This window comes from Balaenoptera musculus, chromosome 20 (genome assembly GCF_009873245.2).
Source record: "Balaenoptera musculus isolate JJ_BM4_2016_0621 chromosome 20, mBalMus1.pri.v3, whole genome shotgun sequence".
Lineage (NCBI taxonomy): Eukaryota > Metazoa > Chordata > Mammalia > Artiodactyla > Balaenopteridae > Balaenoptera > Balaenoptera musculus.
In genome coordinates this window covers 48,050,626-48,062,895 of record NC_045804.1, presented here as the reverse complement: position 1 = coordinate 48,062,895, position 12,270 = coordinate 48,050,626, and positions in this window count along the sequence as shown.

Here is a 12,270-nt window from a genome sequence, read left to right as displayed (position 1 = left end):
CAGGTCTACTAAATGCCAGACCCAGCTCAGGCCAGGATGGTTTGGGTCTTGGAAGATGAAGAAAGACAGACTAGGAGAAAGGAATATGATGAGTAAAGATAGGACAAGACGACAAAGCAAGTGGGGAAATAAGCTGGAGAAGGTGGGAGGACACTGAAATGAGGGGACCGGAGGCAGGCTGGCTGGGAGGGAGGGGAAGCCCACCAGTGACCAAAGGGCCCAGAGTCTGGGGTTGGGGTAAGGCTGAGGCAGGAGACAGAAGGCCTGGAGCTGAGGGCTCCTCACCCACCCTGCCTGGATGGCCCTGAGGATAAGGATCCTTAGAGGATGCCAGGCTTAGAGTGCCTGGTGGACTGTTCTAAGCTCCTGGAAAAATAACTGGTCCCACCCCGCACCTCAAAACAATAGATGTCAGCGTTTCCAGGCAACCTCGCACAGAGATCAGCCTTCTGAATTTCAGGGGCCTGAGTGTTAGAGTTCAGCTCCTGAACCTACCATAAACAAGTATGTGCCCTTGGCAAGTCACTTAGCCTCTCTGAGCCCAGGTAAACCATCAAAGGAGGAAAACCTCAGTGGGGATAAAGGCAGTAAGGTCAGGCAAAGTGCTCAGATTACACCTAGCACATGCTGCATGCTGAGTGTCAGTTACTGTCTTATGCCAGGAACCCAAGAAGTTTAAGGACACTTGTTTTCCAATTATTTCTACATTTAGTTTTTTACAATGATGGTATATACACTTATGAGCACAAAACCCAGTGACGCTTAGGATCTGTGTCTTGGCATTTTCACCCGGGGCCTGCTCCTGGCTGGGGACCGGAGGCCGGGGCGAAAGCCATACTATTGGTTTGACCTGAGCGTGGCCAGGCAGTGCTTGGCTTGGAGCCAGCTGCAGCAGGAAGCATTTGCTGCCCAGAGTCCCCGACCCTTCGTGCCTGGGGATGCCGGGCAGGGGCTGCCTCTGGGAGGAGCTAAGGCAGACCCTTTGTCGGCGGTGGGCTCTTGGAGCCTCACAGAGGCCCCCAGGCTGGCACATGACCTCTTTTACAGCCTGGGAGTCATCTCAGAGGGCGGGTGACTTGCTGTAGGTTTCACGCATGTTTCTGGGGATGGAACCCCAATCTGACCCGGGCTCTCTGCACCCCTCTCAGAAGGCTGAGGTCTAGGCCCAGGGGCCGTGGGAGTCTGAGACGCACGCCCCACCCCCCACCGCCGGGCTGGAGAGTCACATCCGCTGTTTGGCTGTGGGCGTGGGCTCTGCAGCACCTCCTTGGGGGGAAGCTGGCATTGTGTCCTCAATGGCCTGTTGTGGAAAAATCACACACAGAGAGCAGAGTAAACAGAGGACCGAGGCTGCCGCCATGGGAACCGCCGGGTGGAGGTGGCAGTGGAAGCCAGAGGAGGGAGGCTGTGGCTTGGCCCAGGCTCACCTTGGAGCCAGGAATCTGCCAGCACAGATCCAGAGGGCCTACCAGGTGGCTCGAGGAGGTCTGAAGCTCAAGGAGTTCCCCAAGGTCACCCAGCGAGCCAGGGCCAGGGCCAAGGGCAGCACCCTGGCCTCTCGGCTCTAGTTGCTCTGCTTGCTCCCTGCTCTCCCAGCCAGAAAGGCTGGCAGAGGAACAGCAGGTATTTCTTTCTGAACTATCATTTCCAGGAGACTCTGGGGACAGCCCTTATCCTTTATGGTCCAGACTCTGACCTTGACTGATGCTCAGAGCAAGGAGCCGTCAATACCCAGGTAAAACTGAGTGTAGTTCTGAGTACTAACTTGTGCTGTTTAAAGCCCTTCACAAGCCCAGAATGAAACTAGTACCTGGAAGACACTGGCACACAGAATGTGTGAGCTCATGGGAGATAATTAGCACATGGAGGCATAAGCACATGGTGGTATTAACACAAGGAGGTAATTAGCACATGGCAGTATTAGCACATGAGAGGCAGTCACACTTGAAAGGTATTAAAGCCAGAAAGATTCAGTGGGATGGATCAAGTTTATGACACGCCACCCGTGCTCCCTTACTAAGGGCCTGATCAAGGGGTACCTTTATTTAAGGGGATGATGATTCACTTTGAGGCTAGAAGAGGAAAGAGAGGCAAGATGTGGATCTATTAGTTATGCTTCCTCGTGTGACCTGTAACCACATGCTTTGGAAGTGGCTGGACCCCTGATGGCTCGGGGCCTGGGGATGAGGTCAGTTTGCTCTCGGGAAGCTATCACTTCCTGTTTCTAAGAATAAGGATCAGATGGCATTTCCCTCGAGAGTCTCCCAGCCTCCCAGGAGAGAGACTTGTCCACCAAGGCCACGGGCCCTCCTCAGCCCTCCGTCATCCATAAGGCTTCGTCTCTGGGCTGCTCTGCACTCAGCACTCACTCTGTGCCCTTATGCCTCCTCCTTGAGGACTGTGCCACTGCTGGGGCTCCTTGGAGCCCGGGGCTGGCCAGGAGCCTCCTCCCTTCCCCCTGGGACCATCACAGAAGCTCACACAGAGCTGGCCCCTCTTAGTGCCCGTGGAGGAGGTCCCTGACCTGGCATGCTCCCGCAGTGGTGGTGGCCTTTCATGTTCCTGCCTGCTCAGCACCCCTTCTTCCAGGTTCAGCACCTTGACTGTCCTTTGAGGAACCCCCTTCAGCCCTTGTGTTGACCTCTTCCCTCTTCCTCCTCACCACCCCCCATCTCCCGAGTTTAGAGCATATGACTCCATAGAGCCAGCTGGAGCATGACAAGGATTGGTTCAGGAAGGGGCACAGGACCCACGTCCCATGGGAGCACAGGATAGGAGACTCAAATCGGGGGCTTTTGATGAAACTGTTGGCAGAGAGAATCTCCTTCCTCTAGGGTGACCATGCAAGTGAGATGTTAGGTAGAGCTCCTGGCAGCCATTTTACCACCATGAGGAGAGAACCCTCTTGAAAATGGAGCCACCACAGAAGAAACATCCCAGAGGCAGAGAGAGACAAATTCTCCAATTCATAATTTGAGAACCCTTGATGCAGCCGTTTCTGAAGCCATCTCCATCCCCTGGACTTTTCACAGAAATGAGCCAATAGTTTCCCATTTGTGCTTCAGCCTATTTAAATTGGGCTTGTATCCCCTGCAACTGAAAAGAGACCAGATTTGTCCACCACATCCAGTTCAGACTCTGCTGGACCTCTGGGGACCTTCCGGATGCCCCTTTCCTTTTCTCTGGAAGATCCCAGGCCCGTGACTGGCTTCCTGCTGGCCTACATCACTCACTCCTCGCTTAGACTAAGGGGACTGAGGGGACCCAGGAGGCCCAATCAGAGGGGAGGGGGCAAACCAGGAGAGACCCCAGTGGGCGAGGGTTGGTGGAGGTGTGGGAGCTGGGGCAGGGCAGGGGCCTGGTCCCAAGGCATGAGGATGCCCAAGGTGCACCTGGAGAGGTTTCTCGAGGCTGTGAAGTGAGGGAAACTCAAAGGGCTGGTGAGACCATCCTGTCCAGCCCCCGCTCTGCCAGCAAAGTGACTGAGGCCAGAGGGGCAGGGACTGCCCAGGTCCCAGCAGCTGGGCAGGCTCTGTCCACTCAGGGTTTGTAGTGGAGCAAGTGAGGCTCCACCCCATCCCACCCCCAGCCCCTCCCCCACGCCCGCTACTGACGCTCTGTGGAAGGTTTCCTCTGAGCAAACGTTTCTGCCTAAAACAGTGTAAAACGTCACAGACCTGGAACTGGAGGGGGAGAGCCTTGGAGACCACCTGATCCCTCCCATACATCCCCATCCCCCAGCCACTGTGCAAGAGGGGAAACTGAGGTCCAAAGAGGGGCTGGGGTCTGCCAGAATTCGCACAGCAGGTGTGGTCCCAGGTGCAGAGTGGAATGGGGATCTCCCAGCTCCCAGGCCAGGCACATCCACTCTCTAAGCCTGGGGGGGAAGGGCAGGCAGTGGGGGATGTGAGGGTGAGGGGCCAGGACGACTGTCTGATCACATGTCTGTGCGTCTGTCCCTGAGTTGGGCAGAGGCATGAACATTCTGTAGCAGGTGCCCTTAGTTCCCCTGGAGAAGGGGATACCTCAAAAACTCAGGCAGGCTAAAGACAGGCAGGACTTGCCAAAGGTCACTCAGCAAATGGGAAGCTGGCTGAGACCTGAGCCTGCAGCCCTGCTGCTGTGTTCGAGGAAGCCCCCGCTTCCGCTTCCCCTTCCAGCCCCCTCCTTCCTCCATGTCTCCTCCTCTCACCTGGTCCCTCCAAGTCCCCGGAAAGTCAGGGGGGACTTTGTTTAACCTCTCCTCCCAGGGGGTGCTCTCTTACAGAGGAAGCCCTAATGGTGTGCTCGCAGTCATTGGCAGGCTGCATACTGTCGGCTTGCCGCAGGGCACCGCTGCCCCTGCTTAGGGCCACAGCTAGAATGGCTCCTGGGAAGGCCAGATACATTCTCCAGCAGCTGGCAGAAGCTTCCCCAACCACTTTACCTGCCCGCCCAAGCCCGGCCGAGTTCTGGAGAAGCCACACACCAGCCCTGCAGCTTGCAGGGGGCTCCCTTCCAGAGCGCAGACCGGCCCTTCTCTCTGAAGGGGAGGGGGCAGTGCAAGAAGTTCCCAGGCAGGGGTGTTCTGTGATGGCCTAGTTTACTGAAGAGGCAGCAGAAGCACCTGGTGGCTTCCCAGGCATCTGGGGTCCCCCCATCCCCCGGGACCCTGTGTCCAGGCTGGCTGGGGGTTGACGGGGCGTGTGGTTCCTCAGGCTGTGCCCATGGGCTGGGCTGGCCGGCAGGGTCCATGGTGTCCAGACTTGGAGTCGGGTCGGCACCTTACTGTTCAACCCTGGGGCTGACATCAGGGCGTCACAATGCGAATCTACTGAGATCTGGGCTGGGCCCTCGGTCAGAGGGAAAGATCCAGAGCAGACTCAGCTCAGGAAACAAAGGAGGGCACACACACACAAAGCCTGGCATTGGACTGGGAAAACTGTTCCAACAGCCTCCTGGGCAGTGAACAGGGGGGCGGCAGTAGGGGGGTGGGGCAGGGAAAGTTTACATTCTCAGGTTAGAAAGACCAGATCGAAGGGTATAGACCGTGCTGCATGGGGCTGGCTTGCTTTCCAGAAAGAAAAGACCATGTTTTAATGAACACATCCAAGAGCCTACCAGTGCCCCTGTTTCCTCTGGTCCCTGACAGGACTGGGATTTATTATTCTCTTCTAATTTGTGTTAGTTTAATAGGCATGTAGATTACCCTTGGGATGCATAATTTACATTTCTTTCATTGCAAGGAAGGGTCTCTGCTTTCCCCAGCAACAGGCTGCTGCATGTGCACCTGCGGGGACGGGTTTTCCCTCCACTGTGGGCGGTGGTCCAGCTGGTGCCAGGTCCCAGCATTGCCATCCGTGAGCAAGAGCGTGTGGCTGCTGCCACCAGCATCGCCGTCCCAGGTGGTTCCCGTCCTGTGGCTCTTCTGTGTCTCCCATTCTGTGGCTGTTCTCTTGACATTTATGGTAGAAAATGTCATCACACAAACGTGTATCATTTTCATCTGTCCTCATTTATCTTCTTGCTGACAACATTCCCTGTTTCTTCAGGACTCTGACCCCTTTCCCCTCTACATGGCCTCGCTGTTTCTCCTTGGGACAGTCCCTGGCCTCTCCGGGCTTCGAGTCCAACCTGTGCAAGGAGAGAAGACAGGAGAAGATGACTCAGGGGTCTTTCCAGGTCAGATGCCCTGGGTTCCACTATTTTATCATTTTTAAGGTGAGGGACAGAGCCACAGCACCTCATCGGGCACTGGGTCCCTTAACCGCTTCTTGGTCTGTGCTCTGAATGCCTTTCTCTGCCTGGTGGTGGAGCGACACCACGAAGGCTGTCCTTCAGGGCAGGCCCCGTGCTCAGAGCCACGTGGCAACGGATGAAGTGGGTTCTAGCATTATTCCCGTTTCTCAGACAGCGAAACAGAGAGCAGAGCCTGCACTCTTAACCTCCACTTAACCACACTGCCTCCTGTTAAAAAAAAAAAAGCAACCAAAAAACCCCAATTCAGAATATTTACAACCCAGGAAGTTAACCACTTGAAAGTGTTGGGGACCGAGACCCCAAATGGGCTTCAGCTTGGTTGGGCGCCCCCCTTTATCACAAATCCCAGACCCTCCCTGTCTTCACTGGCACTTAATGTAAAATGCAGCCAGCTCTTGAGATGTCAAGTTGTTCACCCCAGAGCCTGTGTTAACACTGGGCTAAGACCTGCGTGAGGTCACAGGCAGCCTGTTGTAGGGAACAACCTTGGTTCATGAATTCAGACTAATTAATCACTTAGGTTCTAAATGAGCTATGTTTCTCCCTTTTCCTCCCTTTGTTCTCCCTGGGCAACCTCTGGTGGGGGGTCAGCCCCTTGTCTGCTGGTTTCTCTCGACCTGTTCCATCCAGCTGGGTAATGGGCACCTCCGGCAGTTCTGATTCAAATGCACGGACGGCCCAGGCGCATAAGGCAAAAACTGGGGATGAGTGAAATTACCCTTGAAACCCTCCAGGAAGGGGTGGGGAGCCAGATGCCATCACCTGTCGGTGGTTTCCAGCCAGGCATGGGGCAGCCTTGGTTTCTTCAGTGGAGCCCACACCCAAGGCTACCTTTGCACCTTGAGGTCCTGAGAGATACTCGGGCCCAGCAGATTCACAGCTCCATTCCACTTACACACTGAGTGGAAAGGCAAGGGGAGTGACCCACACCATTTATCTTTTACATAACTCATCTCCCACTTGCTTTGAATAAAGACTTTAAAAATCATCTTTCAGAACAAGAAGTCTGGATGTGGGCGATCTCAGGCTGTTCTGCAGCTCAGCAATGCCTCCCCACTCAACCTCCTTTCACATGGCCATTCTCAGGGTAGGTTTCTCATCCTTAAGCTGAATGCCTCATGGCCACAAAATGGCTGCTGCAGCTCCAGGCATCAAAACTCTTCATAGGGAGGAAGCAGGGAAAGCAAAGCCTTCATCCTCTGTATTTTATTCAGGAAGCCCTCAGCAGGCTTCCCCTTATACCTCACTGGCTATAAGTGGGTCACATGGCCATCCTCAGCAGCCAGGAAATTGAGAAAACCAGTATCTGGCAAAGAGGATTTTAGCCTGTGATTGGCTTAAATCACTCATGATTCATGCACTCGGCTGGGGCAAAGTCTTTGCTACCTGGAGTGAAGTCAGGGCTCTGTTAACAAAATGGGGGCACCTATGTTGGGTACCCAGCTATCAATGCCATATATTTTCTCAGTTAAACTCACAACAGTCCACTGAGGTGGGTCTTGTTATCACTCCCATTTTACAAATGATGAAACTGAGACTCATTTAGTAACTTGTCCAAGATCACATGCCTGGTAACTAGTAGCAGTTTAATCCCAGGTCTGTCTCCTGAGAGCATACTCTTAACTACTACACATGCTTAAGTATCTGCTACTTGGGTATGTACCAGCCAGGCCGTGACCCTCTTGAGGGAAGGGACCACATCTTTCTCTTCTTTGTATTTCAGCAATGTCTGAAAATTGACAGAAGCCCAGTTGAGTTGATTTAAACACAAAATCATTTGGTTTTGATACTTGCTGCTTTGTAATATGTTTTATAACCAAGAGTGCAAACTTGCCAACACTACCTTTAAAAAAATACACCTATCTCTTTTTTTGTATTGTTTTCCACTTGTCCATGCTGGATTCCTGAAGTCCTGGGAAGAATTCCAATGTAAATATCACCAGTGATGGAAATCGGAGAGAAGGAGAGGAGGATGAAAGACTAATTGAGGCCCAGAAGAGTGTCAGTTCCTCATTAACTGCGGAGCCATGGAAAATTCTTTGTTCCTGCTTGTTGGCGTCTTGCCTCCAGGATCTGGGTGGGTATTGCCCTTGGCCAGCTTCCTGGTCAGGTCACAGACAGTTTGACCAGAGGGGGAGTGTCCTGGGGAAGACAGGGCAGAACCAGGCTGGGTCCTTGGAAGTGGACACAAGTAAAAGATGGGTTCTGAGGATCTACAGCCCAGTAGGCCCATGCTGGCCACTGTAGATACACCAGCTCACTTAGCACTCAGAATGACCTGTGGGTTTAGGTCTACTATGTTGTCCATTTTACAGATGAGAAAACTGGGGCTCAGAGAGGTGAAGTCACTTGTCCCAGGTCACGCAGCGAGCTGAGATTAAAAACTAAAGCCTATGGTCTTTTCAGGTGGGGTTCTTTCCCCAGTCAAGGGTGACTGCCATCTCAGGGACCTTGGAGTGGATGCTGACGGCATGTTGGGGACCCTGGCCCCTCCTCAGAGCTTTCACCAGGCTGTATAACTCAGTGGTCATGAGCAGGGGGCTTTGAGTCAGAGCCAGGTTAGGAAACTAGCCCTGCATTGCCTAGGGACCCAGCACAAGCAGAATAGCACAGTGGTTAAAAGCCTGGGCTCTGAGGCCAGATGGCCTGGGTTCAAAGCTCTGCTCTCCTATGTATCAACTGTGTGGCTCTTACCTCATTGTGCAACTCTATAAAGCAGGGGTGTAAGAACCTGCTCTAAAGTGTAAGGGGTATAAGTATAAGGGGTGTAAGGGGTATAAGTGTAAGGGGTGTAAGGGGTGTAAGAACCTGCTCTAAAGTGTAAGGGGTATAAGTATAAGAGGTGTAAGGGGTATAAGTGTAAGGGGTGTAAGGGATGTAAGAACCTGCTCTAAAGTGTAAGGGGTATAAGTATAAGGGGAGTAAGGGGTATAAGTGTAAGGGGTGTAAGGGGTGTAAGAACCTGCTGGTAAAGATTAAAGAATGCGCTCAGCACAGTGCCTGGCTATTGTTACTTTATACCCTCAGAGCAGATAGTGCTGTGAGGTGTCCAAGGCAGATCCCATGCCCAGGTCCCATCCTTCCCTCCACCCCAGCAGCTGGTTGTGAATGACCTACCCAGGAGGGCCTGGGCTGATTTGAATACACAAATGAGGGGGTGTGTGACTCCAGGGAATGAAAGGCAAATGGAACCCAGTTTGCAAATCTGGGCATTTTCATGGAGCCCAGTTACTGGAGGCCAGGGCCTGGGCTGGGTTGGCCGTAAGTCATGGCCTCAGGGAGGGAGCCCAGAGAAGTAGAGGACATGCCAAGGTCACCCAGAGAGTGGGCAGTGGGGTAGGGAGACCTGCCGGTGCGTCTGCCCAAGACGGCCCAGGCGTCAGGTGTCTTGGGCACCGTGCCCGGTCTGCCACGCTGGGGATCTGGGTGCCTTTGCCAACTTCCCTAACCTCTCTGGGCTCCTGGGCCCCACCTGGGGACCTGGAAGGGACCCAGAGGACTGGAGCTGACCTGGCAAGAGGCAGTACCTAGGCTCTGGGCCACAATGACAGGATATCCCCAGGGAGCTGGGCTGGCCGCCACACAGGGAACACCGGGGCGGAGACCTGGCACTGCTGATGAGAGACCCAAAAGAGCACTGAGGAGGGAAAGTCAGGACAGCTGGGCCCTGAGAGGGTAAAGAACAGGCCAGGAGTGACATGGAGCCTGTGACTATAGGCAGCAAGGGGACCACAAGTAGAGACCTGAGTTCTTCCCTCTGCCCCCAGCCTGGGAGCCAAGGACACACCTGGGTCTCCTGCCACTTTGTCCTGATTTTGCTCCTGGGTGGGCCCTGTAAGCAAGTTCCTACCATGGATCCTGTGAACTCCAGACACTGTCCTGTCCCACCCCCACTGCACAGAGACCCTGGGTCCAGAGGGGAGGGGGCTTTCTCAGACTCCCATGGCCAGGGTTGTGCGGAGAAGGAGCCAGCCTCGCTTGAGGACTTGACCAGCCCCACTAATCCAGCCCCAGGCCTGTGGGTGCCCTCTGGGTAAGGCTGAACCAGCAGCCCCTGCTCTCTGCGCACAGGAGGCAGGGATGGTTCTCCAGGCTGAGGGGCTAACCAAGAAAAGCCTTGCCCTCAGGTACCCCCAGGCCAAAGGCCTTTCTCCATACCAGGGAGCAAGTCCCAGGTCTCAAATTCCTTTTCAAGTTGTGCCTCAGTCTTACAAGCCTGGTCAGGTGTAACCATTTACAAGGCAAATAGGGGTTTTGTGTTTTAACTTCTTACAACCCACTACCAGCTGATGCCCTATAAGCAGACTGCTCAGGCATGGCCTGGAACCTGGAACGAAACCTCCTCCCTGCCAAGCAGGGCTTCTCACCTCACTGGCCAAGGTGCTGATAGGCACAGCCCAAGACTAGCCGAGGCACTATGTGCTTGTGCCAGACACTGTGGCAGAAAAAGTAACAGAGCTAGGAGTTAACCCAACCCTCTATGTGACCTCCAGCAAATTCCAGCCTCTCTCTGGGCCTTAAACCCCTGTCCGTACAATGGGAGTGCTGACTCTGATATATCCATGGTGAGACTGTCACAGCTCCTGGATGTGATTATACTTACTCAGTCTTTCACTTTCCAGTATTTGTATCCCATTTCCTTCTCTTATTGCATTGGCTAAGAACTTGTTCATTTAACCAGTATCTTTGAGAGTCTAGTAAGTGCCAGACCAGATGCCAGGCACTGAGAGGCAATGATGAGTGTTATAGACACAGTTTCAGCCTCAGGAGATCCCCAACTTAGAGGGCAACTTTATAATGACCTTCATGCACTGCACCGCCCTGTAGAGACCTTGTGATGATTCAGATGCAGCTCCTGTCCTGGAGGAATGCACAGCCTGGATGCTGCTGATGAAAATTCAGGCAAATAGGGAGGAGCACACAAAAGCTGGGCCACTCAGGAGGCACACGGTCACTGGCTCTCGGGGTCAAAGAGGACTTCTCGGAGAAGGTAGCATTTGAGCCTGGCTTTAAAGAGCAAGGAGGGTTTAGACAGGTAAAGATGAGAAGAACTAGTTTCCTACTACAGGTAATAGCATGGGCAGAGGCAGGGAAGGAGAAGACAGGTCAAAGTGACTAAAGTCTAAGGGGCTGAGGAGTTGATGTTAATTGGGGAGACCATGGGGAGCCATGGAAGGTACTTGAGCAGGAGCGTAGCAGCATGGCTGCTTAGGAAGAGGGCTCTAGTAGCAGCACCAAGAGAAGGCAGGCCTGCAAGAATCAGGCGCACCCTCACGTGATATGCTCCCCACCTCCTGAGGTCCAGGGGGGTGTCTCTGTCCACCACTGGGAGGGAGAGGACAACTTCCTCTCCTCAGCCTGGCCAGGGAGATAAGGGGACAAGGACAGGAAGTTGCCTCAAGGAGCTGAAGAGTGAGTAGCCTGACCCAAGGCCCCAGCCCCGATGCTGTGCAGGGCGGTCCCACAGAGGTATGCAGGGAAAGGAGGCCAGCCTCCTCTGGCCAAAATGCAATGGTCCGGGTGTCCAGGACCGCAGGCCCCTGGGTGCCTGTTCTGTCCCACTTGCTGACAAAGCCCCACCTCCCCAGGTCCCTGAAAGCCGGGTGTGCCCCCTTCCCAGGAAGAGGCTCCGGAGTTTTCCTGCCTTAACTCAGTCATTCAAACACCCTCCCTGACACCTCCTGAGAACTGAGGTGAGTCTGCCTTCAAGGGTGACTACGGACGGGGGTGCAGGGCAGACAGTGAACGCCAGGGTGCGGGGAGCTTGATGGGGTCATACGGGCGATGGGAGTCTTATTGGCCTCAGGGATGAGCCATGGCTTCCGGGCCTTAAGGTCTAACAGGAACGAGCCCCAGAGGATGGCAGAGGGAACAGAGTGAGCAAAGATCCAGAGACAAGAAACTTCTTACTGTGTACAGGGAACTAGATGTAGCCCCAGTGGGACAACATGGGCAGCTGGAAGTGATGAGGATGAGTGTGGGCCAGGGAAGCTGGATACCCCTGAGGGGCAGGGCTGAGGGGAGGTGAGAGGGTGGGGGTCCCCATCCTAGGGCACAGGGAGAGGCTGGAGGTGCAGGGTGGGAGGGTGGCTCCAGGTCAGTAGGGGCCCTAGGCCCAGGAGGACTGGGGGGTGGGGTGCATCCGGAACTTGCCCAGGGGTCCCCAAGACTGAAATAGAAGAACTTGAGGTTAGGGGGGCAGCCGACAGGAGGGTCTCCCACTCTGTACGGCTGGGGGCCAGTCTTCCCTGCCCCCGCTTCACGGGGTCTGTCCAAGTGGGTGGGGTGGGGCTAAGAGAGTGGACTCGAAAGGGAGGGACGAAGGGAGGGAGGGAGGGTGGGAATCAGGGAGGGGGGAAGCTGGGACAACAACAGGGTGGGAGCCCTGTCCTCCTGCCTCAAATCCTCCCAGACTCTGGCCCAGCGCCTGTCCCCTGAACTATTGCTCAAGACCCTCCCCCAGGTTCAGGTTGGAGCCCCCATTGGCCAGGCTGTCCTAAGCTCACTCCCTGGCCTCGGAGGAGACCTCCC